The sequence below is a fragment of the Schistocerca gregaria genome, chromosome 7 (assembly GCF_023897955.1).
Source record: "Schistocerca gregaria isolate iqSchGreg1 chromosome 7, iqSchGreg1.2, whole genome shotgun sequence".
NCBI classification, from domain to species: domain Eukaryota; kingdom Metazoa; phylum Arthropoda; class Insecta; order Orthoptera; family Acrididae; genus Schistocerca; species Schistocerca gregaria.
In genome coordinates this window covers 71,646,738-71,673,416 of record NC_064926.1, presented here as the reverse complement: position 1 = coordinate 71,673,416, position 26,679 = coordinate 71,646,738, and positions in this window count along the sequence as shown.

Here is a 26,679-nt window from a genome sequence, read left to right as displayed (position 1 = left end):
ACCGCGCCACCGCGCCTTCTTCGCTAATTACCTACACGCGATCTTTACGTCACCCCCGCTCAGTTGGATGGTACCACACGCCGACAGCACTCCCGCCCCCCCCCCCCCCCTGCTGACATCTGAGACCCCTCGCGCTGCTTTCTACATTGTAACCCATAGTGGAGCAGGCGCATGGACACACGCCTCCTTTCTTTTATGCACTACACCAGATAAACACTGGTTTTTCCCTCACTCCACTGTAAATTGCTTTACACCTCTTAGCTTCCATCAGTATTATTAGTTTTTTTTCCTACACCTTGTTCATACTAAAAAACTTGCTCATCTTGTACGAGTATCATGTCTCGTGTTATTTTCGCCGGAAGGATGGCATTGTTCTTGTATTTAAGTTTGTACCAATAAAGATCTTTTGTTCATTTACCCTGTTCCTGGTGAAGAAGAAGAAAAAAAAAAGTTTGGTAGAGCACTTGCCCGCGAAAGGCAAAGGTCCCGAGTTCGAGTCTCGGTCGGGCACACAGTTTTAATGTGCCAGGAAGTTTCATATCAGCGCACACTCCGCTGCAGAGTGAAAATCTTATTCTGACAACTAGTTGTAGTTTCTGGTTTTCAGTTGCATTTGAAGCTGCCATAACTGTGAGCCGCTCTTTGCTTTTTTTGTACCCAGGAGCACTTTTTTTCTTCACAAGAAGCAAGAATTGTCGCTGGTAACATTTTAAAATTTAGCCCAGTTTAGTCACAGTTATATATTTGTTCATTAGACAAATTTTCGTCAGTTATGATTTTTTTAAACTCAACGATAAATTTTGAAACGGCCTGAGTGTCACCAGAGAGTTTTCCCCACAAAGATCTAGTTGACGCGCTCCATACTTCTTCTTCCACTTGTCGAGCCAGCCCACACTGGCGGCGAAATTGTCATCTCCTTCCTTCAGCTGGTTTCTGAAAAACAAAGCTTTTTCTTGCAAGATTGGGTCAGAAATCGGAGCACCCTTCTGTCTCTGTTCGGTAAACCACATGGACAATGCCTCGCTTGTTTTTTCGAAGTCTGACTTCTTTATATTTCTTCGACTGAGAGATTCGCGTGAGCATTTCTATGAAGAAAACTGTTCCAGTTTAACTCGATTTCTTCACCAGTCACCAACAGTAACTTCACCGACACCATATTCTAGAGCAAGTTTTTTTTTTATTCTTTCTCCTTTGTCAAGCCGTCTTGAAAGGTCGCTTTCATTTGTGACATTCATTTCGCAGATTATTCTGCATATTTGGAGTAAATAAACCCATATAATGGTTAATTAGTCTTATTAGGTGGATTAGAAAGAGAGAAACGTGATGATTAAACACATGTCTGAAATAATACGGGTTTCGGTAATAATAATATTTAATTGCACGCTACAGGTGTGGGCAAAGTAAATTTGCCAGTGGAGGCGAGGAGGGGCCGCTGACCTGCAAGCATCAAAAGGAACGCCGCCGGGTGCCAGGTGAGGGAGAGAGGGGAAATGTTTAGCAGACAGAAAGCGTCCAACGTACGCGCTGGCGCCGCCCGGTCGCGCGCTCTTTTAGCAGCAAATGGGCTGAGCTCTGGTTGGGCAGTTCATAAGAAAGTGCAGGAAATGCTGAGGGTCAACGCCCTCTGTTTCACAGAGAAATTTTTGGATAGGTGGAGAAATTGTATCACTCCGCGAGGGAGATGTGGGAGGCCTTTGCAGCGTCGGGATTGGCTGATTAGAGTTTGGCGGAAAGATTGTCGCAAGAGCATCGTGCAGAGAGCGACAGTGGAGAGAGCATATTGTGCCGTGAAAGTCGCAAAGTTCGGTAGCTCTGAGATAGGGAATTAGATTCTGAATACTGTGCTGGGTATGGTCTAGAGTCTGCAGCTACAGTAGGACATCAGCGTCCACGATAGGCATTGCATTAACTACGAGGGTCGGTCAAAAAGTAATGCCTCCCATTTTTTTTCTACTTAAAAAAATTAAGTTAAGTGAAAAATTTGAATTTGGCGCCATTCCTCAAACCTTCTTCTGCAATCCACTGCAGTAGTAACTTTCTGTGTCAACAGGTGGCAGCACAGCAGAAGTTTGTAAGATGGCCGACATCGATGTTCGTTTGAGACAGCGTTGTGTGATTGAATTCTTGAATGCAGAAGGTGAAACGCCCATACGCATTCATGAAAGACTGAAGAAGGTGTATGGTGTTGTGACAGTGGATGTCAGCACTGTTAGACGATGGGTTCATCGTTGTAAGGAAGCTGAAGGGCAAACACCGTTGACTGACGAAAAGCGGAGCGGCAGGCCGGTGAGTGCAGTGACTCCACACAACATTCAGCAAGTTGATGACTTCATTCGTGGTGACCGTCGGGTGACTGCAGATGAAGTGTGTCGCATTATTTCTCTTAGTAAAGGCAGTGTGATCACGATTATTAAACAATTGGGGTACTCAAAAGTTTGTGCACGGTGGGTTCCAAGAATGTTAACCGATCAGAATAAAGAGGCAAGGAAAACAATAGCCTCCCAACACTTGCAGCGCTTCCGTTTGGAGGGAGATGAGTTTCTGAAAAAAATTGTGACCGGGGACGAAACATGGGTGCATTTTTTTGAACCCGAATCAAAGAGGCAGTCAATGGAGTGGCGTCACACAAGCTCGCCGAGGAAGAAAAAATTCAAAACTGTGCGATCGGCAGGGAAAGTTATGGCAACAGTTTTCTGGGATACAGAGGGTGTGATTCTGGTTGATTTTTTGGAGCAGGGATGCACAATAAATTCTGTTCAATACGTCACAACCCTCAAAAAACTTAAAGCACGTCTTCAGCGAGTTCGCCCAACAAAATCAATGGCAGATGTTCTTCTTTTGCATGACAATGCCACACACCAGTCGTCACACCTCTGACGAGATTGTCAAAATTGAATGGGAAGTTTTGCCTCATCCCCCATACAGCCCTGACCTGGCACCATCAGACTTCCATCTGTTCGGGCCACTAAAAGAAGCTCATCGTGGGATTCATTTTGAAGATGAGGAGGCCGTCAAAACATCCGTGCGTCAATGGCTTAGGAAGCAGAGCTGTGATTTTTACCGTGCTGGGATACATGCCCTTGTTCAAAGATGGACCAAAACTGTAGAGATGGGCGGAGATTACATTGAAAAATGACAAAATGATCCTCAATGTTGTGGTTTTCAACCTATGTAATTGCATTTAAATTTCCTGACAATTAAATGTAGAAAAAAAAATAGGAGGCATTACTTTTTGACTGACCCTCGTACTAGTGCAGTTGATTCCGCCTTATAGGCTGGCAGTCAACATTGAACGTAGTCGACCAGTGCAGAGAGCTATCACACTGGTATTGCTCGTTAGTACAATTCGCATTGGGCTGCATCTTGGAAGTTGTTGAGCCAGTCTTGAAGGCGTTGTATACCATTTAGAGGAAATATAGGGCTCGTGGTATTAGCTGTTTCTGAGTAGTTTATTCTGCTCAAGATATCTGAGAGACTGATCTTAATTCAGCGACTTCGCAGCTGCAGTCGTCGCCCCAGCAGTATCGACGGAGCCGGCACGCTGGTAGACGGTATTGTAAAACTTGCAGCAGTGGCAGTAAAGTTCAGAAATAGTTGTTGGATCGTGTTCTTGCCATCCAATGAGCATCCGTGCAGTTTTGCTTACGATTCGTTATTGGTTATTTGTCCTTTTGCATGTTGTTTGGTTTGTTTCTTGGTGGTGGTGTCCGAAGTACGTATTATTTCAGACACAAAAGAGATTATAGGAACGCAGTCAGATCGCATTTACCATTGCTTATCCAGGGGCATAATTAAATATAACTTCGCATTAATTTAACATTAGGAGCTGAGAGCCAAACTTACCAGTGTAGTATATCTAAGAAAAGTGTACAATTTGTTTAATTTGTTTTCATTCATGATCAATATGATCTAATTTCTATCCTGAGATAATTTACAATAAATACAAGTTATTTACAGTATCGCTTTTGATTCAGTAGTAGGTGGTAGTTAACCGTCACTGTCACATTAATAATATATTTTATTTATGTTTAATATCGTCTACTACCCCATAAGAAGACCTTACAGTCTTAGTGCTTCTAACTTTAGATGCAAAGGCACAAACTTCCTCTTTTTTGTTACAACACTCATCTTTCTAAGGTGTACAACGGAACACACAGTCAACAAACCAAACGACACACAACACTGTAGAATACAGGTACTGGGAACTACAGCAGCGCATGAACTCCCCAGTTTTGATCGGTAGCAGCCGGGAGCAGTCGGGGTATTTCGTGCCATACTGACAACAAATGTTCGTGCAACAGGGCAGCGAGCTAATCGTCGGTGTGGATTGCATTCTTGTCTGCTTTGTCACTGAACTGTACTCTCCCTATCTATCTTTTGCAATGATGTTTTCATTATTTATCATGTCAGTAAAAAAAAGAAAGTAGATCGTTGCAACTTTTTTTAAGAGGTTCGGATTATTGGAAATTCGAACTGTCGAGACTCTACTGTATATCGAAGGCATACCCTGAAACAAAGTGACGGAAGTGGGCACTCCAGATGGCCAAGTATTGAGAAAAAATAGCATTTTTGGTGCTATAACTGTTGAAAGAATAAGAAATAATATAGCTGTACCATAGAGGAACGCTGCCAGAACGACCCACCTCTTTCGTACGCCACCCTCAAACGCGGCGCAGGGCAGACGCAAAATGCAGAAAAATGAAGTTCTGATAACTTGAAAGATATTTCGGCAGAGCTTGAGAGAATATTAGTGCAAAATGAAGACGCGCGTACAAATGGACAGCAAACACAAGCGATCTAGAATTTCAGTGTGAGACTTTTTTGTGGTACTTCATGGGGCACAGTTTATTGCGCTTTTTGTGAAACTACTATAAACAGCATAATTAACGAATTATCGTAGCCAAAATAAGGCTTCTGAAACTGGTTATGAATGCCTGTGATGTTTGACTCTTTGACCATATTTCACTATCATGTGCACAGCTGTCCTGGCAACATACAGACAAGAGCGGAGAATTCCATACCCTCTATCTTCTTTGCCACTTTATTAACGGACAGTGAAACTTCCTGTGAGGTTAAAACTGTGTGCCGGAGCGAGACTCGAAATCGGTACCTTTGCCTTTCACAGGAAAGTGCTCCACGAACTGACCACGACTCACGACCCATCCTCACAGCTTTACTTCCGACTGTATCTCGTCTCCTACCTTCCAAACTTCACTGGAGCTCTCCGCCACAGCCTGGGCTAAGCTATGTCTCCTCATACCCTTTCTTCCAGAAGTGCTAGTCTTGCAAGGTTCGCAGGAGAGCTTCTGTGAAGTTTAGAAAGTAGGAGACGAGATATAGTCGGAAGTAAAGCTGATAGGCTGGGTCGTGAGTCGTGCTTGGGTAAGTCAGATGGTAGAGCCGCCCGCGAAAGGCAAACGTGCCGAGTTCGCGTCTCGATTCAGCACAAAATTTAAATCTGCCATGAAGATTCAGGTCAGTACACACTCCGTTGCAGAACTGAAATTTTATTCTGATTACCGTCCATCACTTCTCTCCACGATCTTAGTACTCTTATCTGAAGAAGATGGAAGAAACTCCCGTTCCCATCACAGCAATATCGTTTCTATACCATTCAATCTTTCAGCCACTTTGTTGACTCCAGAATAACGATCGGCTTTACATGAGGCAACTGAATGACATCTCCAGCTTCAGAAGGCCATGAATGACACGCCTACAGAAGCAACAGCAATGATTACCACCGTCCGTGTGTGCACTCGTTACCCTTGTACATTTTTATTTCCAGCCGAGTGTTCCTCATTTCCCAGTATTATTAGCTAGTGCAGTCTCCTCAATTTTTTTCCCAGAACTCACAATATCAGGAAAAAATTCATTCTGTACACTTATGAATTCGTTTCATTACTGCCACTATATTTATTGGTCATTATTGTCATTACTATTTTCGATATTATTATTATTAGTGGTGGTAGTTGCAGCAGTAGTAGAATTACTGCAGTATTATCTTTATTAATTCATATTCCGTAGTATTATTTAGTGACGCTGTCACTATAGACACTCAAATCATTCAAATATCATTTGTCATTCTCAAAACTGTTATTTCGTACGTACCTAGGTTGTGAAAAAGCTACTGTACGTGTGAAACTCTGTTTGATGTAACAGAGTGCCAGATGGCCCAAATCAGAAGACGTTTAATAAATAAATTAAATAAAGGGTGACACGAAGCCAGTACTTACCACACAGAACTGCAAGGTTATATGACAACTATCTCCGCACATTGTGCAGAGAATGAAAGAATGTATGATACGTATAAGGTAATTCAGAGAGTTGAAGGGCACGAAAATTTAATTGAGTTTTGTGAGTCGCATTCGATAGTACGAAAAGGGAGAGCTGGAAAATAGTAAGAGACCATGGATTGGGGGAGGGGGAGGAGGGGGGGGGGGCGGAGTGAATTCTGCACAGATCATAGTTTAATGATCGCTGACACTTCATTTAAGAATCTTGAAAGACAGTTGTATAGAGATATAGGGGGAACTGGATGGACGCAGAACGGTGATACAATCATAAGACAGATTTCAAAACGAAATTTTACACTGTTAGAGATACCAAGGGACATACGTGTTTCCTGACCATGGTTTATTGGTTATAAAACGCACATTACAACTGAAGAAGTTGCAGAAAAGTAGGAAGTTAAGGAGAAGGGATATGAACACACTGTTGGAACCAGAAATTGTTGAGAGATTCAGGGGGGAGAAAAAGTAATTTGGATTCAAAGACAGGAAATGAATACAATAGAATGCGAATGGTAGTTTTTGTTGATGAAATAGTGAAAGAAACAGAGAATCACCCAGGTAAGGAAAAGCAGACATATTAGAAATAACTGGAAAACATAGGAGTAATTGAATTTAATTGACGAAATGAGAAAATATAAAAATGCAGCAATCGAGGAGACCAAAGAGAATACAAAATTCTAAAATATGAGATTGACAGAAAATACGAAATAGCTAGAAGGCAAATAAATACAAGGCTGTAGAAGCAAGCTTAACTAGGGTGTGGAAAGATCCAGAATATACAAGGATCCCATGTATAAGGAAGTTATGGAAGTAGTAGGACAAATTTGCCAACACCTAACATTGCATTGTTACCAAATTTATTCAAGATGGTGGATCCAAGATAGTGGCGATAGAATGGCAACATTGCAATGACGTCATGGTAGGAAGTTCAAATTTTAGTGGGAAAATAAGTAAATTGGGCTATCTCCACTATCCTAACTCCCTCCCCTCCCCTCCCCCTCCTCTACCCAATCACTCCCCCCCCCCCCCCCAGAAAATGGTGCGAAGTTCAAATTTTGTTGGGTTAAATATCTACCTACATTAACTTAAGAAAAGTAGGGAAAAAAGGTCACTTGGGCTACACCCACTAACATACGTCATCCGGCCGCCATCTCTTCCTTCAAATTGGTGTAAAATGTACTCAGCCTGTGCTCTGCTGCTGGAGAGGAAGGAGTGTACTTTATTTATTTAAGGATGGATTTCACATAGTTTATTTATTACAATGGTGCACAACACTCCCTCTGACGTGCTTAGGGTCACACTACATAGCCTACAGACCTGCATACTACCCATAAATCACCGAAATAATGCTTTTGTACCTGCAGCCCAGCACTGAGAGAGATGTTTGCATAGTGGCGTGTCCTCGCAGATTCAGCTAAAAGGTTCTCAATGTTATACTGACGTCACATGTCAATGTAAATAAGAGCCAAGTCTCCCTCTGAACGCACTATAGAAATTTGTTGCAGTGCTTCCCTCAATTTCACAGGGTACATTCTCCACGGCGATCATATTGGGACATGCAAGATGCCTCTGGCCGCATATGTGTTTACCCAGACACCATGCGTACCTGCCAGTCCAGAGCAGACCTAATTTGGGAGTGAGAAATGTCTGCATAGCGATTCACCCACACAGTCACAGCTAAAAGGCTGTCAGTGTTATACTGATGTCATATGTCTATGAAATGATAATTAAAGGAACACCCTAGCTTCAAACAGGCGTTGATGTGCTTCATTGGGACCATGTTGAAAATTTGTGCCCTGACTGGGGCTCGAACCCAGGAGCTCCTGCTTACATGGCAGACGCTCTATCCATCTGAGTCACCGAGAGCACAGAGGATAGTGCGCTTGCGGAGACTTGTCGCTTGTACACTCACTGTGAGGCCCACATTCTTAACATGTCCACACCACTACATTCGTAGTGGGCCTAATAGATGTTTGCGATGGAAGCAGGAGATCCCAGGTTCGAGTCCCGGTCGGGGCACACATTTTCAACATGTCCCCAATGAAGTACATCAACACCTGTTTGCAGTTAGGGTGTCTGATCATCATTTCATTTCTAGCAAAGCTGCATGGTCATCCACGGTAACTGTTCTTTCGGGAACAGAGACTACCGTCATATATAATCTTATGTCTATGTAAATAACAGCCAAGTCTGTCTCTGGATGTGCTAATGAAATCTTCCGCAATGCTTTCAGAAACGTTTAACGGAAGTGGTCCAGAATAACAACGAATTTATTCTTCCTGATGCTCCTAATGGCAGAGGCCATCCATCACATATCAGACCCTCCCATAAATCGTTAAATGTTGTAGAAATAGTTAACGGTCGCTTTTGAGGTGGTTGTAGGCGCTTTTGTGATGTCTCAGCTTCTCTGAATAGAAATTCTTGTCCTAACCAGAGCTGTTTACGAAAATAGCTCAGAATAATACCGAATGCATTTATCCGGATGGTGCTAACGAGACATCCCATGCTACCCTTCCAGGAAATCGTAATGTCCTTTCAACATACGTCGCAGAAATGCTAAAAATTTCCACCACTATATAGGGAGCCCTACCTCCCAGCACAAAGGATGTCTTGTGAATGACTGAAGCATTCTGATTGGCTCTTACTGGATTAATCTGCCATACTGTTGCTGCTGCCAGTGTGGGAGCATTGTCCGTCCTTTTTTTCTGCACACTAGACTTTCAGCAGCAAAACTATTTTGTACACATCGTCATATTGTACTGACAATTAAACCCTGAAAAAGTGGTCTGCATATCGTCAAATACCCAAAGAAACTTGCTCAATTACACTGCTCTGCTCCAGGGCATCAAAGCTTGAATATTACAGCGTGAAACCGATCTCCAATCTGGAAATACATCACCGTGTTCCATGTCGATGTAGTAAACATACAATTCGTATCCTGCGCCATACAAAACCGCCCCTTGTGCATCATACATATAGCTAATGACTGCCAAACACATACGTATACCGCAAAGACAGACAGCATAAGCACACGCTTCGTATATACTCCTCGCAGCACTAGATATTTCCCGCGAGGTCAGGCAGTCATCCACCGCAGTCTATGGTGATAAGTCATCCACCGCTGACGTGTGGCTAGAGTGCCCTCAGCAGACTGAGGTCACTCTCCGATCAGTTGTAGAAAGTCGTGGTAGGTTCCCCTTGGAACAAAGGCGCTACTGTTTATGGACCCGTCCTGCTTGCTTGCATGCTTGATTTCTACACCCATCTTCAGACTCTGGGATTACAAGAACACATGTATTTCACATGGTTTGCCAGGATACCATACATATTCAGGATTCTTCTCGATATTAAGCACATAAAAATTTTGCTTCTATAGCAATATCACCTGCACAGCATAATTCTGATGATATAGACCAGAAATTATTTCTCTAGAAACTTGAAACTGTAGCGAGGTTGAGCGTTCTGTAAACCACTGAGTAACTAGAAATTTACCTCATCTGAAAAACCTTTACGCGAAACCTCTAAAAAAGATAGAGGACAATGATATTTCCACTCGAGAATACCAATGTTGGTGATATAACGGATTTCAATCATCCTTATAATTTACAAAGCCAACTGAATGATTTATTTTCAAAGAATATTCTTAAGAATTTATTTTATTTACTAGCGATTTATCAAGAACATTAACACATTTAATCACACTATTTAACCATGGAAGTAGTTGCCAGGGAGTAACTGATGAAATCATAACCAAATTCCTTTTCACCAATGGGAATTTTATTTACTTTAATAGTGTCTATAAGCATTTTTTTAAAGAAACAGATTTAAAAATAAAATCAGAAAGCTCCCACTAAATATTAAAGTTACAATTTATTCAGAGGCAGAAAAAAACAAGTTTTGACTGTATGAGCCCCTCTGAAAGACTACACTGATGCAAATCTGCACCACACCAGATAACTTTAACCTAAGAGTTTTAACAATTTGCACAAACACACGAACTATGCACCCCCTGTATGAGATATGGGAATGGTGCAGGACACTAACAATTAAAATATGAACCTTGCCACCGAAGGTGATTTAAACTCCTAAGAAAAGTATTACGGTGAAAGGGTGGCAACTTTATTTACTAAAATGATACTTTGTTTATTTTTTTTGGTCATCAGTCTACTGACTGGTTTGATGCGGCCCGCCACAAATTCCTTTCCTATGCTAACCTCTTCATCTCAGAGTAGCACTTGCAACCTACGTCCTCAATTATTTGCTTGACTTATTCCAATCTCTGTCTTCCTCTACAGTTTTTGACCTCTACAGCTCCCTCTAGTACCATGGAAGTCATTCCTCATGTCTTAGCCGATGTCCTATCATCCTGTCCCTTCCTTATAAGTGTTTTCCACATATTCCTTTCCTCTCCGATTCTGTGTAGAACCTCCTCATTCCTTACCTTATCAGTCCACCTAATTTTCAACATTCTATAGCACCACATCTCAAATGCTTCGATTCTCTTCCGGTTTTCCCACAGTCCATGTTTCACTACCATACAATGCTGTACTCCAGACGTACATCCGGTATTTGATATTGGTAGACTTCTCTTGGCCAGAAATGCCTTTTTTGCCTTAGCGAGTCTGCTTTTGATGTCCTCCTTGCTCCGTCCGTCATTGGTTATTTTACTGCCTAGGTAGCAGAATTCCTTAACTTCATTGACTTTGTGGCCATCAATCCTGATGTTAAGTTTCTCGCTGTTCTCATTTCTGCTACTTCTCATTACCTTCGTCTTTCTCCGATTTACTCTCAAACCATACTGTGTACTCATTAGAATGTTCATTCCGTCCACCAGATCATTTTAACTCTTCCTCACTTTCACTCAGGATAGCAATGTCATCAGCGAATCGTATCATTGATATCCTTTGACCTTGTATTTTAATTCCACTCCTGAACCTTTCTTTTATATCCATCATTGCTTCCTCGATGTACAGATTGAAGAGTAGGGGCGAAAGGCTACAGCCTTGTCTTACACCGTTCTTAATACGAGCACTTCGTTCTTGATCGTCCACTCTTATTATTCCCTCTTGGTTGTTGTACATATTGTATATGACCTGTCTCTTCCTATAGCTTACCCCTACTTTTTTTCAGAATCTCGAACAGCTTGCACCATTTTATATTGTCGAACGCTTTTTCCAGGTCGACAAATCCTATGAACGTGTCTTGATTTTTCTTTAGTCTTGCTTCCATTATTAACCGTAACGTCAGAATTGCCTTTCTCGTGCCTTTACTTTTCCTAAAGGCAAACTGATCGTCACCTAGTGCATTATCAATTTTCTTTTCCATTCTTCTGTATATTATTCTTGTAAGCAGCTTCGGTGCATGAGCTGTTAAGCTGATTGTGCGATAATTCTCGCACTTGTCAGCTCTTGCTGTCTTCGGAATTGTGTGGATGATGCTTTTCCGAAAGTCAGATGGTATGTCGACAGACTCATATATTCTACACACCAACGTGAATAGTCGTTTTGTTGCCACTTTCCCTAATGATTTTAGAAATTCTGATGGAATGTTATCTATCCCTTCTGCCTTATTTGACCGTAAGTCCTCCAAAGCTCTTTTAAATTCCGATTCTAATACTGAATCCCCAATCTCTTCTAAATCGACTCCGGTTTCTTCTTCTATCACATCAGACAAATCTTCACCCTCATAGAGGCTTTCAATGTATTCTTTCCACCTATCTGCTCTCTCCTCTGCATTTAACAGTGGAATTCCCGTTGCACTCTTAATGTTACCACCGTTGCTTTTAATGTCACTAAAGGTTGTTTTAACTATCCTGTATGCTGAGTCTGTCCTTCCGACAATCATATCTTTTTCGATATCTTCACATTTTTCCTGCAGCCATTTCGTCTTAGCTTCCCTGCACTTCCTATTAATTTCATTCCTCAGCGACTTGTATTTCTGTATTCCTGATTTTCTCGGAACATGTTTGTACTTCCTCCTTTCATCAATCAACTGAAGTATTTCTTCTGTTATCCTTTAAGTAGAAGCCCATAAAATGCAATCTTATATAACAACTCTTCAAAATTGGCCAAATGATAGTTAAGATGCTCCACAGTACACAGATACCGCCTCTCAAGATCATAGGCAATAATATCAAAGTTTCCATAGGTCAAAACATATTCAGGTATTAGGCCGTTACACTCCAAGCAACAAATTCGTTAACACACCAAATTCGAGACACATGACAGAGGCAGCTACTAACGTACGGTAGATTGATAGGGAGATTACCGAACAACCCGATCCGCAGGTTGCTCTAACCCGCCCCTACTCCACAAGGGAAAAATAGACTACCCAATTTTGCCGCGGGTGGGTAAGCGGAGAACAATGGGACGACCCCAAAGCAAAACGGCTGGTGACCTCACCAAGAAAACAAGTAGTATTTAACAAGAGTAAATCAAACAATATATCATCAATCACTTCTAATAAACTGCGATTTCTCGAGAAGACCTGGCGAAGCACCATCCGCTTCCAGCCGCTTCAACGGACGCAGGAAGGTGCGCCGATTTCACCGACCGCGAAGTCACTACCCCTCGCTATATGCCTGTCCCACTGTACTCACGTGGTGAGCTCACATGCGTCGACTCTCAAGACGTACAATTCTTCTTGTGTCTCAGAGCGCGACCGACCAACCGATCGATCCAACCGCCAATGACCATTGCCTGAGCAAACTCGAGCAAACTGGCGGCCTAACGCGCAGACTCAGATGCAGGAACTAAGCCCCGACCGGGCGACCACTCGCTGAGTTCTCTTACTGGCGGAGTGGAAGGACTTTCATTTTGCCTGCTTTAAAGGTTGACCCTTACGACAGACATACTAGCACTCCGAACGACAGGCAGACACAAATTGCCTAACAAGTGCGGACGAGAGACAGACCCAGACTGACTCTCTGGCGAGCTCATAGCGCTCCTTAAATGCACGTGAACAGTCAATCTTTTCCCTTTCCAACGAGAGGGACGCCACCGCCAGAAGCGGATGACGACTACTTCACACTACGCGCTTCGGCGCGCTCTTAAAAACAGCAATTTTTACCACGGCTCACCAACTAAGGCGTTTCTCATGTCTAGAGGCTCAGAAAACATGTCTTACACCTGTCCTGCACCTGCTACATGCACACAACACACTCCACAATCGATGTTCTCTCAGCCAACTAAAGATGGGAAATGTGCAGAAGCAGTCAACTGGACAATTTACATGGGAGAGAATAATGGTCCAGCGCAAACACACTTCCATATTGAATCTTCTCAAATTTCCACCAAAAACACACGAGATCACGTAGGCTGCCCAGCACATCCTGAGTATTAGTTCCCTATTCAGCCGTCTAGAGAACGACAAAGTTAGGTCAAGTACTTTCCTACATCCCAACAGGCCTTTCCATTTGGACAGCTACTGCCGATAGCGGGAAACGTGAATCATTGCCGCCACAAGGCATCGCCCCCGCTCGCTATGCACCCCCAGACAATATCGTCCTAGGAAACCGCCTACATACGTATTTTATTACTGTTCTTCAATTAAATATAACGAGCGCGGTCTCAATTGAACGACATTCGACAATGAGTGAGGTATCGTTAATACACCCTGCAGACGGCTGTGGCTGTGGAAATAGTAATACCTGTACCATTCTTTTGACTTGACATACTTTTCCCTTTGTTATCAATTACACGTCAAATCCATACCTTCCTTACGAATGGACATAGACATTTCCTTTGCACATGTCGTAACACACACACATACTTCATAAGCCTGATGCTTAAGGCGAACCTATCACGCATCCCCTACTATAAGTATAATACTTCGCCAATAACTAGTTGCTCGAGATACGAAACAATACCGACCGAATATCAGCGATGGGTGGACATGTCTCATAGATTTTTCTTGTGAGTGGTACCACTGCGTCTTACAAAGAGAAACGTAATCATCTTACAAACGGCCAGATGTTAAAAAACATGATAGCAACAACTACTGCATGTTACTGCCACAAGCGGCCTTGGTTCTACAGGTGCTCACAAGTATCCATGTTAAAAGCTATACTGGCTTTATGAATCGAGGTACTGCATTACCTGCGTATGAAGTGATTTCTCCAGAGAAATTTCGCGACAATGAAAATAGACGGTGATCGCCGGGGTGTATATTATCAGGCCAACAGTGTGGTTACTCTTCGCCGACGATGCGACCTTGTAATAAAATTACCAAATTTCGGAAGTGATTTGGCTAAGGAAATTACATGCAGGTACTGCAGGGAAGCAGATCCCTCAGGGGCCATTCAAGCCTATCATCCCAACATGATATCGTTATTATGTACTATCCAACAGAGAAAAACTACGAACTATAAAAGCTACACTAACTTCATCCGATAGACAACTCGATTAGTTTTTTACCACATCTCTCTCCTCCCATAATCGTACACAAATACTGTCTGCATGCTGACACATGTGGCGATCCAGCGTTTCCAAACTGTTGTTCGAAGGTAACTGACGACCTCTACGTTTAAACTTATCTTTCACAGTGACGGAATAGCTGATGGCTGTGCATTCCGTTTCCACTGATTCCTCATATTGCAGTCATGTACACGATCACTGTTTCTGTCCTAGCCATTTCCAGGTGTTGCCCCTCCACCGCAACTCTTTCTCCATCTCAAACAAGCGATATCAGTCACCGTCAATGTACTGTAATAATAAGCATTAGTTGACAGTGCGAACAACTTTAGCAATTTTACAGTAATTTCAACACCGACCAATGATGCGACAGCAGGGTTTCCCAACTTCAGTATACACATGTTCTTGTAATCCCAGAGTCTGCGCATTGGTGTAGAAAGCAAGCAAGCAAGCAGGTCCGGACCAGAAACGGCGACGCCTTTTTGCCGAGGGGAACCTATAGCACTAGACTCGTCGTTTGTTGGATTGACACAAAACTAGTGTTATCCTCTGGAAGGTTCAAAATGTTCAAATGTGTGTGAAATCTTATGGGACTTTGCTGCTAAGGTCATCAGTCCCTAAGCACACACAATACTTAACCTAAATTATCCTACGGACAAACACACTCACCTATTCCCGAGGCAGGACTCGAACCTCCGCTGGGATCAGCCACACAGCCCATGACTGCAGCGGCTTGACCACGCGGCTAATCCCGCGCTGCCCTGTGTTTTGACCGCGTGTTTGTCCGATGGATAAAGGGCATCAAACAGTAATTTTGTGTATATAATGCAGTTAGTACAAAAACTAAACAGGCTTTACTTTGGGGATAACGAAAGTGGTAAGGTTCATATGGTTGAAACAATAAACTGTCGCCAGCCTAATTAGTGCGACCTAAGTTGTGGGTAACAGTAGTTAACATTAATGCACCAATCAGTAATCATAGAAAGCATGATAGTGCCCCAGTCATATAATAACAGTTACAATCACTATCATTACATGATTCAGTACGGAGATGTTACACTGAACTGAAGTTGGACATGAAAGGATTTCTGACTTAACTGACATAAATACCACAAACAAAATTAAATAATACAACATATACACTTTTTATACTCCCATTTACGGAAAAGTATTAGATTTCTTTAGTGGCAATATTATTCCAAACATCTTTCTAATATGAAAAGAATATGATGAGACCCATAAATTGATACTGTCTCTCTAGTCGGGCCACAAAACAATATTTTAAATTAAAATACTTAAGCAATTTATACAAATTAATATTCGCTCCTTAAACAAAGAATATGTAAAGGTAATTAGTGCAAAAGTAAAAGATGATATTCCCGAAAATAACAACTCTATGATTATTTCAGAAACAAAGTTCCATTCAACCAAAACTGATGCTTAACTCCACTTGGAATAATTTATGTTTTTGTCCTTTAAAACAAATTACATAACACTGACCTGGACTAACATCAAAATAAAATAATCGTTCATGATAGCAATCAAGGCCAAATTATGTTTCAAATAAATTTAATTTATGTTCCTTTTTCATCATCTGTGAAACAGGTATTTTAGACAGTGAAATTTACACACCCTTAGATTGAACTTTTTCACATTCAGTACACAGAAACAAATCACTATTTTGTTAGAAACTGGATACTCTGTTTTCTGCACACTGTGGATCGGATCCTGCATCGGTTCATGATTGGGATAATGTTAGTGCTCAAAACACAGGTTTATAGCACTTGGATTATTATTGGAAACACTCACACAAATTTTGTGGTCCATGCTATAATACATATCTGTGTGCGTAAAGTTGGTGGAGCAGTGGCGAAGTACTGGTAGCAAGCGATTTGCCGGCTAACTGTACTCGCGGCTCTTGATGTTGTTGAATGCTCTTTATAATTTCTTCTTGGCGACGGATTTGTATCGTATCAGAGCCATTCCTTATTGCCAAGAGCACCATGCAATAGCCAAATCCACATCCGAGGCAAAGTTCCATGCAAAACGCCTTCCAAATTACTCCCTTGGAACCCTAGATACATACCATACAACGGCTAGCCACTGAAGGAGTACCATACGCACCAAGTAGCCACCCAGATCGACCGCAAAAACGACCGCTTACCTCGCGCCAAGCCACTTCCGTTGCGGAGTGACTTCCCTACACCTTTTACTTTTCACAATACAACTTCCATAAACATGAACCAGCTTACAATATACAAATTTTTCTTTATGAACATACATACACTCCTGGAAATTGAAATTAGAACACCGTGAATTCATTGTCCCAGGAAGGGGAAACTTTATTGACACATTCCTGGGGTCAGATACATCACATGATCACACTGACATAACCACGGGCACATAGACACAGGCAACAGAGCATGCACAATGTCGGCACTAGTACAGTGTATATCCACCTTTCGCAGCAATGCAGGCTGCTATTCTCCCATGGAGACGATCGTAGAGATGCTGGATGTAGTCCTGTGGAACGGCTTGCCATGCCATTTCCACCTGGCGCCTCAGTTGGACCAGCGTTCGTGCTGGACGTGCAGACCGCGTGAGACGACGCTTCATCCAGTCCCAAACATGCTCAATGGGGGACAGATCCAGAGATCTTGCTGGCCAGGGTAGTTGACTTACACCTTCTAGAGCACGTTGGGTGGCACGGGATACATGCGGACGTGTATTGTCCTGTTGGAACAGCAAGTTCCCTTGCCGGTCTAGGAATGGTAGAACGATGGGTTAGATGACGGTTTGGATGTACCGTGCACTATTCAGTGTCCCCTCGACGATCACCAGAGGTGTACGGCCAGTGTAGGAGATCGCTCCCCACACCATGATGCCGGGTGTTGGCCCTGTGTGCCTCGGTCGTATGCAGTCCTGATTGTGGCGCTCACCTGCACGGCGCCAAACACGCATACGACCATCATTGGCACCAAGGCAGAAGCGACTTTCATCGCCGAAGACAACACGTCTCCATTCGTCCCTCCATTCACGCCTGTCGCGACACCACTGGAGGCGGGCTGCACGATGTTGGGGCGTGAGCGGAAGACGGCCTAACGGTGTTCGGGACCGTAGCCCAGCTTCATGGAGACAGTTGCGAATGGTCCTCGCCGATACCCCAGGAGCAACAGTGTCCCTAATTTGCTGGGAAGTGGCGGTGCGGTCCCCTACGGCACTGCGTAGGATACTACGGTCTTGGCGTGCATCCGTGCGTCGCTGCGGTCCGTTCCCAGGTCGACGGGCACGTGCACCTTCCGCCGACCACTGGCAACAACATCGATGTACTGTAGAGACCTCATGCCCCACGTGTTGAGCAATTCGGCGGTACGTCCACCCGGCCTCCCGCATGCCCACTATACGCCCTCGCTCAAAGTCCGTCAACTGCACATACGGTTCACGTACACGCTGTCGCGGCATGCTACCAGTGTTAAAGACTGCGATGGAGCTCCGTATGCCACGGCAAACTGGCTGATACTGACGGCGGAGGTGCACAAATGCTGCGCAGCTAGCGCCATTCGACGGCCAACACCGCGGTTCCTGGTGTGTCCGCTGTGCCGTGCGTGTGATCATTGCTTGTACAGCATTCTCGCAGTGTCCGGAGCAAGTACGGTGGGCCTGACACACCGGTGTCAATGTGTTCTTTTTTACATTTCCAGGAGTGTATATTAAAAAACATTCTTTATTTTTAAACGTCATTTAGCTTGTATTATATTATATTGTTGTTGTTGTGGTCTTCAGTCCTTAAACTGGTTTGATGCAGCTCTCCATGCTACTCTATCCTGTGCAAGCTTTTTCATCTCCCAGTACCTGCTGCAACCTACATCCTTCTGAATCTGCTTAGTGTATTCATCTCTGTGTCTCCCTCTACGATTTTTACCCTCCACGCTGCCCTGAAATACTAAATTGGTGATCCCTTGATGCCTCAGAACATGTCCTACCAAACTATCCCTTCTTCTGGTCAAGTTGTGCCACAAACTTCTCTTCTCCCCAATCCGATTCAGTACTTCCTCATTAGGTATGTGATCTACCCATTAATCTTCAGCATTCTTCTGTAGCACCACATTTCGAAAGATTCTATTCTCTTCTTGTCCAAACTAGTAATCGTCCATGATTCACTTCCATACATGGCTACACTCCATACAAATACTTTCAGAAATGACTTCCTGACACTTAAATCTATACTCGATGTTAACAACTTCTCTTCTTCAGGAACGCTTTCCTTGCCATTGCCAGTCTACATTTTATATCCTCCCTACTTCGACCATCATCAGTTATTTTGCTCCCCAAATAGCAAAACTCCTTTACTACTTTAAGTGTCTCATTTCCTAATCTAATTCCCTCAGCATCACCCAACTTAATTCGACTACATTCCGTTATCCTCGTTTTGCTTTTGTTGATTTTCATCTTATATACTCCTCTCAAGACACTGTCCATTCCATTCAACTGCTCTTCCAAGTCCTTTGCTGTCTCTGACAGAATTACGATGTCATCAGCGAACCTCAAAGTTTTTATTTCTTCTCCATGCACTTTAATACCTACTCCGAATTTTTCTTTTGTTTCATTCGCTGCTTGCTCAATATACAGATTGAATAACATTGGGGGTAGGCTACAGCCCTGTCTCACTCCTTTCCCAACCACTGCTTCCCTTTCATGTCCCTCTACTCTTATAACTGCCATCTGGTTTCTGTACAAATTGTAAATAGCCTTTCGCTCCCTGTATTTTACCCCTGCCACCTTCAGAATACGAAAGAGGGTATTCCAATCAACATTGTCAAAAGCTTTCTCTAAGTCTACAAATGTTAGAAACGTAGGTTTGCCCTTCCTTAATCTAGCTTCTAAGATAAGTCGTAGGGTCAGTGTTGGCTCACGTGTTCCAACATTTCTACGGAATCCAAGCTGATCTTCCCCGAGGTCGGCTTCTACTAGTTTTTCCATTCGTCTGTAAAGAACTCGCGTTAGTATTTTGCAGCTGTGACTTATTAAACTGATAGTTCGGTAATTTTCACATCTGTCAACACCTGCTATCTTTGGGATTGGAATTATTATATTCTTCTTGAAGTCTGAGGGTATTTCGCCTGTCTCATACATCTTGCTCACCAGATGGTAGAGTTTTGTCAGAACTGGCTCTCCCAAGGCCGTCAGTAGTTCCAATGGAATGTTGTCTACTCCAGGGGCCTTGTTTCGACTCAGGTCTTCCAGTGCTCTGTCAAACTTTTCACGCAGTATCGTATCTCCCATTTCATCTTCATCTACATCCTCTTCCATTTCCATAATATTGTCCTCAAGTACATCGCCCTTGTATAGACCCTCTATATACTCCTTCCACCTTTCTGCTTTCCCTTCTTTGGTTAAAACTGGGTTTCCATCTGAGCTCTTAATATTCATACAAGTGGTCCTCTTTTCTCCAAAGGTCTCTTTAATTTTCCTGTAGGCAGTATCTATCCTACGCCTAGTGAGATAAGCCTCTACATCCTTACATTTGTCCTCTAGCCATCCCTGCTTAGCCATTTTGCACTTCCTGTCGATGTCATTTTTGAGACGTTTGTATTCCTTTTTGCCTGCTTCATTTACTGCATTTTTATATTTTCTCCTTTCATCAATTAAATTCAATATTTCTTCTGTTACCCAAGGATTTCTACTAGCCCTCGTCTTTTTACCAACTTGATCCCCTGCTGCCTTCACTACTTCATCCCTCAAAGCTACCCATTCTTCTTCTATTGTATTTCTTTCCCCCATTCCTGTCAATTGCTCCCTTATGCTCTCCTTGAAACTCTGTACAACCTCTGGTTCTTTTAGTTTATCCAGGTCCCATCTTCTTAAATTCCCACCTTTTTGCAGTTTCTTCAGTTTTAATCTACAGGTCATAACCAACAGATTGTGGTCACATCTGCCCATGGAAATGTCTTACAATTTAAAACCTGGTTCCTAAATCTCTGTCGTACCATTATATAATCTATCTGAAACCTGTCAGTATCTCCAGGCTTCTTCCATGTATACATCCTTCTTTTATGATTCTTGAACCAAGTGTTACCTATGATTAAGTTGTGCTCTGTGCAAAATTCTACCAGGCGGCTTCCTCTTTCATTTCTTTGCCCCAGTCCATATTCACCTACTACGTTTCCTTCTCTCCCTTTTCCTACTACCGAATTCCAGTCACCCATGACTATTAAATTTTCGTCACCCTTCACTATCTGAATAATTTCTTTTATTTCATCATACATTTCTTCATTTTCTTCGTCATCTGCAGAGCTAGTTGGCATATAAACTTGTACTACTGTGGGCTTCGTATCTATCTTGGCCACAATTTTGCGTTCACTATGTTGTTTGTAGTAGCTTACCCGCATTCCTATTTTCCTATTCATTATTAAACCTACTCCTGCATTACCCCTATTTGATTTTCTGTTTATAACCCTGTAGTCACCTGACCAGAAGTCTTGTTCCTCCTGCCACCGAACTTCACTAATTCCCACTATATCTAACTTTAACATATCCATTTCCCTTTTTAAATTTTCTAACCTACCTGCCCGATTAAGGGATCTGACATTCCACGCTCCGATCCGTAGAACACCAGTTTTCTTTCTCCTGATAACGACATCCTCTTGAGTAGTCCTCGCCCGGAGATCCGAATGGGGGACTATTTTACCTCCGGAATATTTTACCCAAGAGGATGCCATCATCATTTAATCATACAGTAAAGCTGCATGTCCTCGGGAAAAATTACGGCTGTAGTTTCCCCTTGCTTTCTGCCGTTCGCAGTACCAGCACAGCAAGGCTGTTTTGGTTATTGTTACAAGGCCAGATCAGTCAATCATCCAGACTGTTGCTCCTGCAACTACTGAAAAGGCTGCTGCCCCTCTTCAGGAACCACACGTTTGTCTGGCCTCTCAACAGATACCCCTCCGTTGTGGTTGCACCTACGGTACGGCTATCTGTATCGCTGAGGCACGCAAGCCTCCCCACCAACGGCAAGGTCCATGGTTCATTGGGGGGGGGGGGATATTATATTATACATATATTAAAAAAAAACATTCTTTATTTTTAAACGTCATTTAGCTTATATATTACAAACTTTAGATTTCCTGTCACAAATATCAATGACCTTAACTAGCAAAGAACAGACACTTAATAATCACAGATACACTTTTACATAACATAAACTTACAATCGATACTGGTGTTACAGACCGACTCAGCCTTATACAACAGTCTTCGTGGTATATGTAAGCGTGTCTCGCGAAAATGGGATGATATTCCGGCAGACCACGTGAAGTTACATGTGTTCTTGTAATCCCAGAGTCTGGAGACGGGTGTGAAAAGCAAGCAAGCAAGTAGGTCGGGGCCAGAAACAGTAATGCCTTTGTGCCAAGGGGAGCCGACCTCGACTCTGTACAACAGTTCTGAGAGTGAGTTTGGTCCGCTGAGGGCGCTCTGGTCAAGTGTCGGGACTGGATGACCGCCCGCCTTCGCGGGGAATATCTAGTACACCGAGGAGTATACCTATGGTGCACGTGCTTATGCTGTCTGTCTTTGCGGTATATGTACGAGTGTCTGGCGCACTATATCTACATGCATGATGCGAAAGAGGCGATTTTATATGGCGCAGGATACAAATTGCATGCGTACTACATCGACATGGTACGCGGTGATATATTGTCGAGTTGGAAATAAGTTTCACGGCCTAATATTCAAACTTCCGTCCTCTGTGGCAGAGCAGTGTAATTGAGTAAGAGCCTTTCCGTATCTGACGATCTGTAGGCCGTTTTACAGGGTTTGATTGTCAGTGTAGTATGGGGATCTGCAGAAAATTGTTTTTTGCTGCTGAAAGCCTCGTCTGCAGAAAAATGGCGGACAGTGCTTCCACACTGGCTGCACCAGTAATTTGTAGAGTAAATTCAGTAAGATCCAATCACAACGCTCATTTATCCAACACACGACCTTCATGCTGCGGCGTAGGAGCGTCTACAAACTGATTCAAACAAGATGGAGGCAAGGTACCTAAGGAAAGTTCTGAGAAATCAAGTGTTCAAAGACAAGTTGGAGCAGACCATCCATCTCTGGCGGAGATGACTCACTCATACGCCTCTGTGGCATCAGGACATCTCCAGACCAGTAGCTGTAGGATACCAAAAATTCCAGCCATTTTTCTCTTCTGTAGGACAGTGCTCCGAATTCTGTTTGAGCAATTGTTCTAATTTTCCCTTCTGTACTTAGACAGTGCTCTCTTTACAAACAACAGGAATGCTCCTATGATTAACGGTGTTTTCGCGAGTGTGCACTTACATAATGAGGGCTTTTAGCGGTGAAAACTTTTACCGTTTCTGAGACATATGTTGAAAGCAGGACGTCACGATTTCGGAGAAGGGAATACGTGATGTCTCGTTAGGACCTCACGAACAATGCATTCGATGTTATTCTGAGCTATTTTCGTAAGCAGGTCCTGTTAGGACAAGAATTTCCATGCAGACAAGCTGGAACATCACAATAGCTCCTACAAAAGCGATCGTTAACTATTTCTGTGAAAATTTACTATTTCCGAGAGGTCGACTTGGCTTTTATTTACAGCCATGTGACGTCAGTAAAACTTTGAGTACCTTTTAGATAGTGAGTCGCTTTGTGAACATTTCGCGGCGATGAGTCAGCCACGCTGGGGAGGTAAATGTGTGCAGCTCACATGTCCCTTTAGTATCACTAGGAACATTGCACTCTGTGCTATTCTCGGAACCATTGGAACAGATTTCTATAGCGCGATTTCTATAGTGACGTCAGGTAGAGAGGTATCGCGCCAGCAACTTTATGTACATGGCCCAGAGGTGTCTCGCATATGGGAGTGGCATGAACGCGCACAGGGTGACTTGGCTCTTATTTACAAGTATAACACTCGAAGAACTCTAACTGTATACCCAAAAATAGACGCGACTTTCACCTGCTTTCTGAGGGCTACAAAGCGCCTGTGTGGTGTCGACATGTGCGCGCGTTTTAACAGTTCCCTTATACGTCGTGGTTAACAATAGTTTGAAAGCATTTTTACATACGCTGAGAGTTTGTGTGCAGCATTATTTCCGGTTGTTTAAGCGTTGTGAGCGTGTTTGCTGGGCGTTTTACTTGCACTATTTTGGCAATTTACGAGATGTTTTCGTGTGTGGACATCAGTGTACTGCATTATTTCGGCTATTTAGGTGTAGTTTGCAGGTCTGTATGCTGCATACTACATTATTTGGGTAATTTACGATTTGTTTGTGTGGCTGTATGCTGTGTATTGTCACCGCAAGCACGTCAGGGCGAGTGTATTGTATCAGTGTAATAAATATACTATGTCAAATCCGTTCCTAAATAAATTATCCCTAAATAAATAAAGTACAGTCCCTCCTATCAAGCAGCCCAGCACATGCTGAGCCCATTTCCGGCCAATTCCTAGGAAGAGGCGGTGGTCGGATGACTTAGATTAGTAGAGATAGCCCAATTGACCTATCTTCCCGCCAAAATTTTTACTTCACGCCATAATGTCATTGCGACGTTGACATATGTATCGCCGCCACCTTGGATTGACCATCTTGAATAAATTTGGCAACACTGGAGACTGGGGTGACACATGCATTGTTCCACTACCTGTGTACAGTAGATAGTCACACCAATGCTTTGTCTGTAGGTTACCTGAGAATGGCAGTAAAGCCAAAAGAGCTGGACCTTTTATTTCCAATGTGTCATGTTATGAGGTATACTATGCTGTGGGCCCAATCGAACGAAAAGTTCAGCCTGCTCTGCTCCTCTAGAGATCGATAACTCTGTAGACAACGGTGCTCAGTTTGATGCCGTGTTCATTGTCTCCATGAAGGCATTTGACACCGTCTCACCCTGCTGTCTAGTGAAAGAAATGTGACCTACCGAGTATAGGACCAGATTTGCGACTGGGTTCGAGATATCCTTGCATAAAGAACTCAAAATGTCGCGCCTAGTGGAACAAAATCGACAGATGTAAAAGTTAAGTTTTGGAGTACCCTGAAGAGATGTTGTTGCACCCTTCCTGTTTACAGTGCACATAAGTGACCTAATAGAAAGCGTAGGAAGACCTTTAACACTGCTCACAGATGACATTTAAGGCGTTTGCCGTAAGCAAAACAGCCTGGGTGTAAACAAACGAACTAACTTTATGTGAATAGACAGAAACAAAATTCAACTTAATAGTGACAAATTTTGGATATCGTTAAACAAACTAAACCCGTTGATTAAGCACCTACAGTGTTTCAGCCCTTCCAACGCCAAAACAAAGTTTTGGAGTTCGAAACTCTCTTAGTAAAGGAAAAACCCGAATGAAGTATTATGAGTAGTACATAAAAGTAGTTCAACTGTCTGGTAATGAGGAAAGAAACAACTCCATGGTAAGTGCTTAACACACTTCAGATAAACAGTGTCGGCGTAGGTCATGAGACACTTGGAAAAGTAAGTTCACAAACCTTTTAAGATAATGACGAAGCCCGATAGGAATCCTAGAACTGACAACACAGTTGAACAGAGTCTAAGTTTGAAAGAAGCGGCGAGACCGAACAATAGGCCGAAATAGAAATATTACGAAATTGAGAATCAGTCATCTAGTCGGAGCTGCTTCTTCTGAAGAGAGGCCATGCTGTGGGATCCAGGGCGGGGAGGCTGGTTCGGACGGCGACCGCAGCGCAGTGGCGACATGGAGCGAGCTCCTGAGTGTGGGAATGCAATAAGCAGTCAGTGCCTGGCCCAGGAAGATCGCTCGGCAGAAACCGGCTGCCCAGGGTCCGTGCGCCGCCCTCAATGTAGCCTCGGTGCCGGGATGTATTCAGTCTCGCTTCCTGTGACGTGGCTGGCGGCAGAAAGAGTTCCGTGGCGCCAGCAACCTCTGCTGGCGGTTTGGCCACGGTCTGGGGTCGAGTGTCACGCGGCATCTCTCTAACACCTTCTGCATAGACTGAGGCTGCCTGTGTCACTTTGCTGTGGTTTACGTTAGAGGCCAGGTAGGCGTAGGCCTACCCATAGCAACGAGGTTGTCCACAACAAAGCAGCAACGCCAGAAGACAGTGTAGATTTCTAGGACGACCTGAAGAGGATGGTTCACTGGTGCAGGTTTTGGCAGTTGACCTGGAACGTAAATAAATGTTACGTATGTTCAAATAGATTTCGGGCTTGCAGCCGGTCGTCGTAAACTTCTTCGCACGATATTTCGGCTGGACAACTGCCAGCCATCTTCAGGTGAGCCGAACGAGGACTGACGAAGACGTTCTCCGTTCCGTCTTATATAGTGCGCTGATAGTACTGCCGCGCATGCGTTTCAGTCGCGGAGACAGAAGAACCACACCGCCCAGCAACAGCGCCCTCGCTGGTAAAACTGCGAAACTCAGGTGCCGTCGGTATTGTCGCTGGCCGCAGGTATCGGTGTCTTCTGGCGTCTTCGTCTTGAGAAAATTTCTGTGATGACGGGATTCCATGCATTATTCAATTGGTAATCACTGTCCCGGTTCAATAAATATCCAGCACTGCGTATTTCAACGGATTCTTTAATAATGGAGTCCCAAAAAGTTGTTGCTGTGGCCAAAATCGAAGTTTTGTCGTACTCCATTGAATGTCCGTTAGAAATACAATGTTCCGCAATTGCAGATTTACTGGGTTGCAGTAGACGGGTGCAACGTTGATGTTCTGTACAACGCTCTTCCACAGTACGTGTTGTCTGTCCTATATAGGCCATACCACATTGACACGGTATTTTATAAATTCCCGCCTCCCGCAGCAAAAGATCATCCTTCACCGAACCCAGCAAATCTGAAATCTTAGAAGGCGGACGAAAAACAACTTTCACATGAAAAGTATTTAGAATCCTTGCTATTTTAAAAGAGATATTACCAACGAAGGGAAGAACGCTGGAGACTTGGCTGGCGCACTCTCTTCTTTATCCACTTCCCGGTTCCTGGC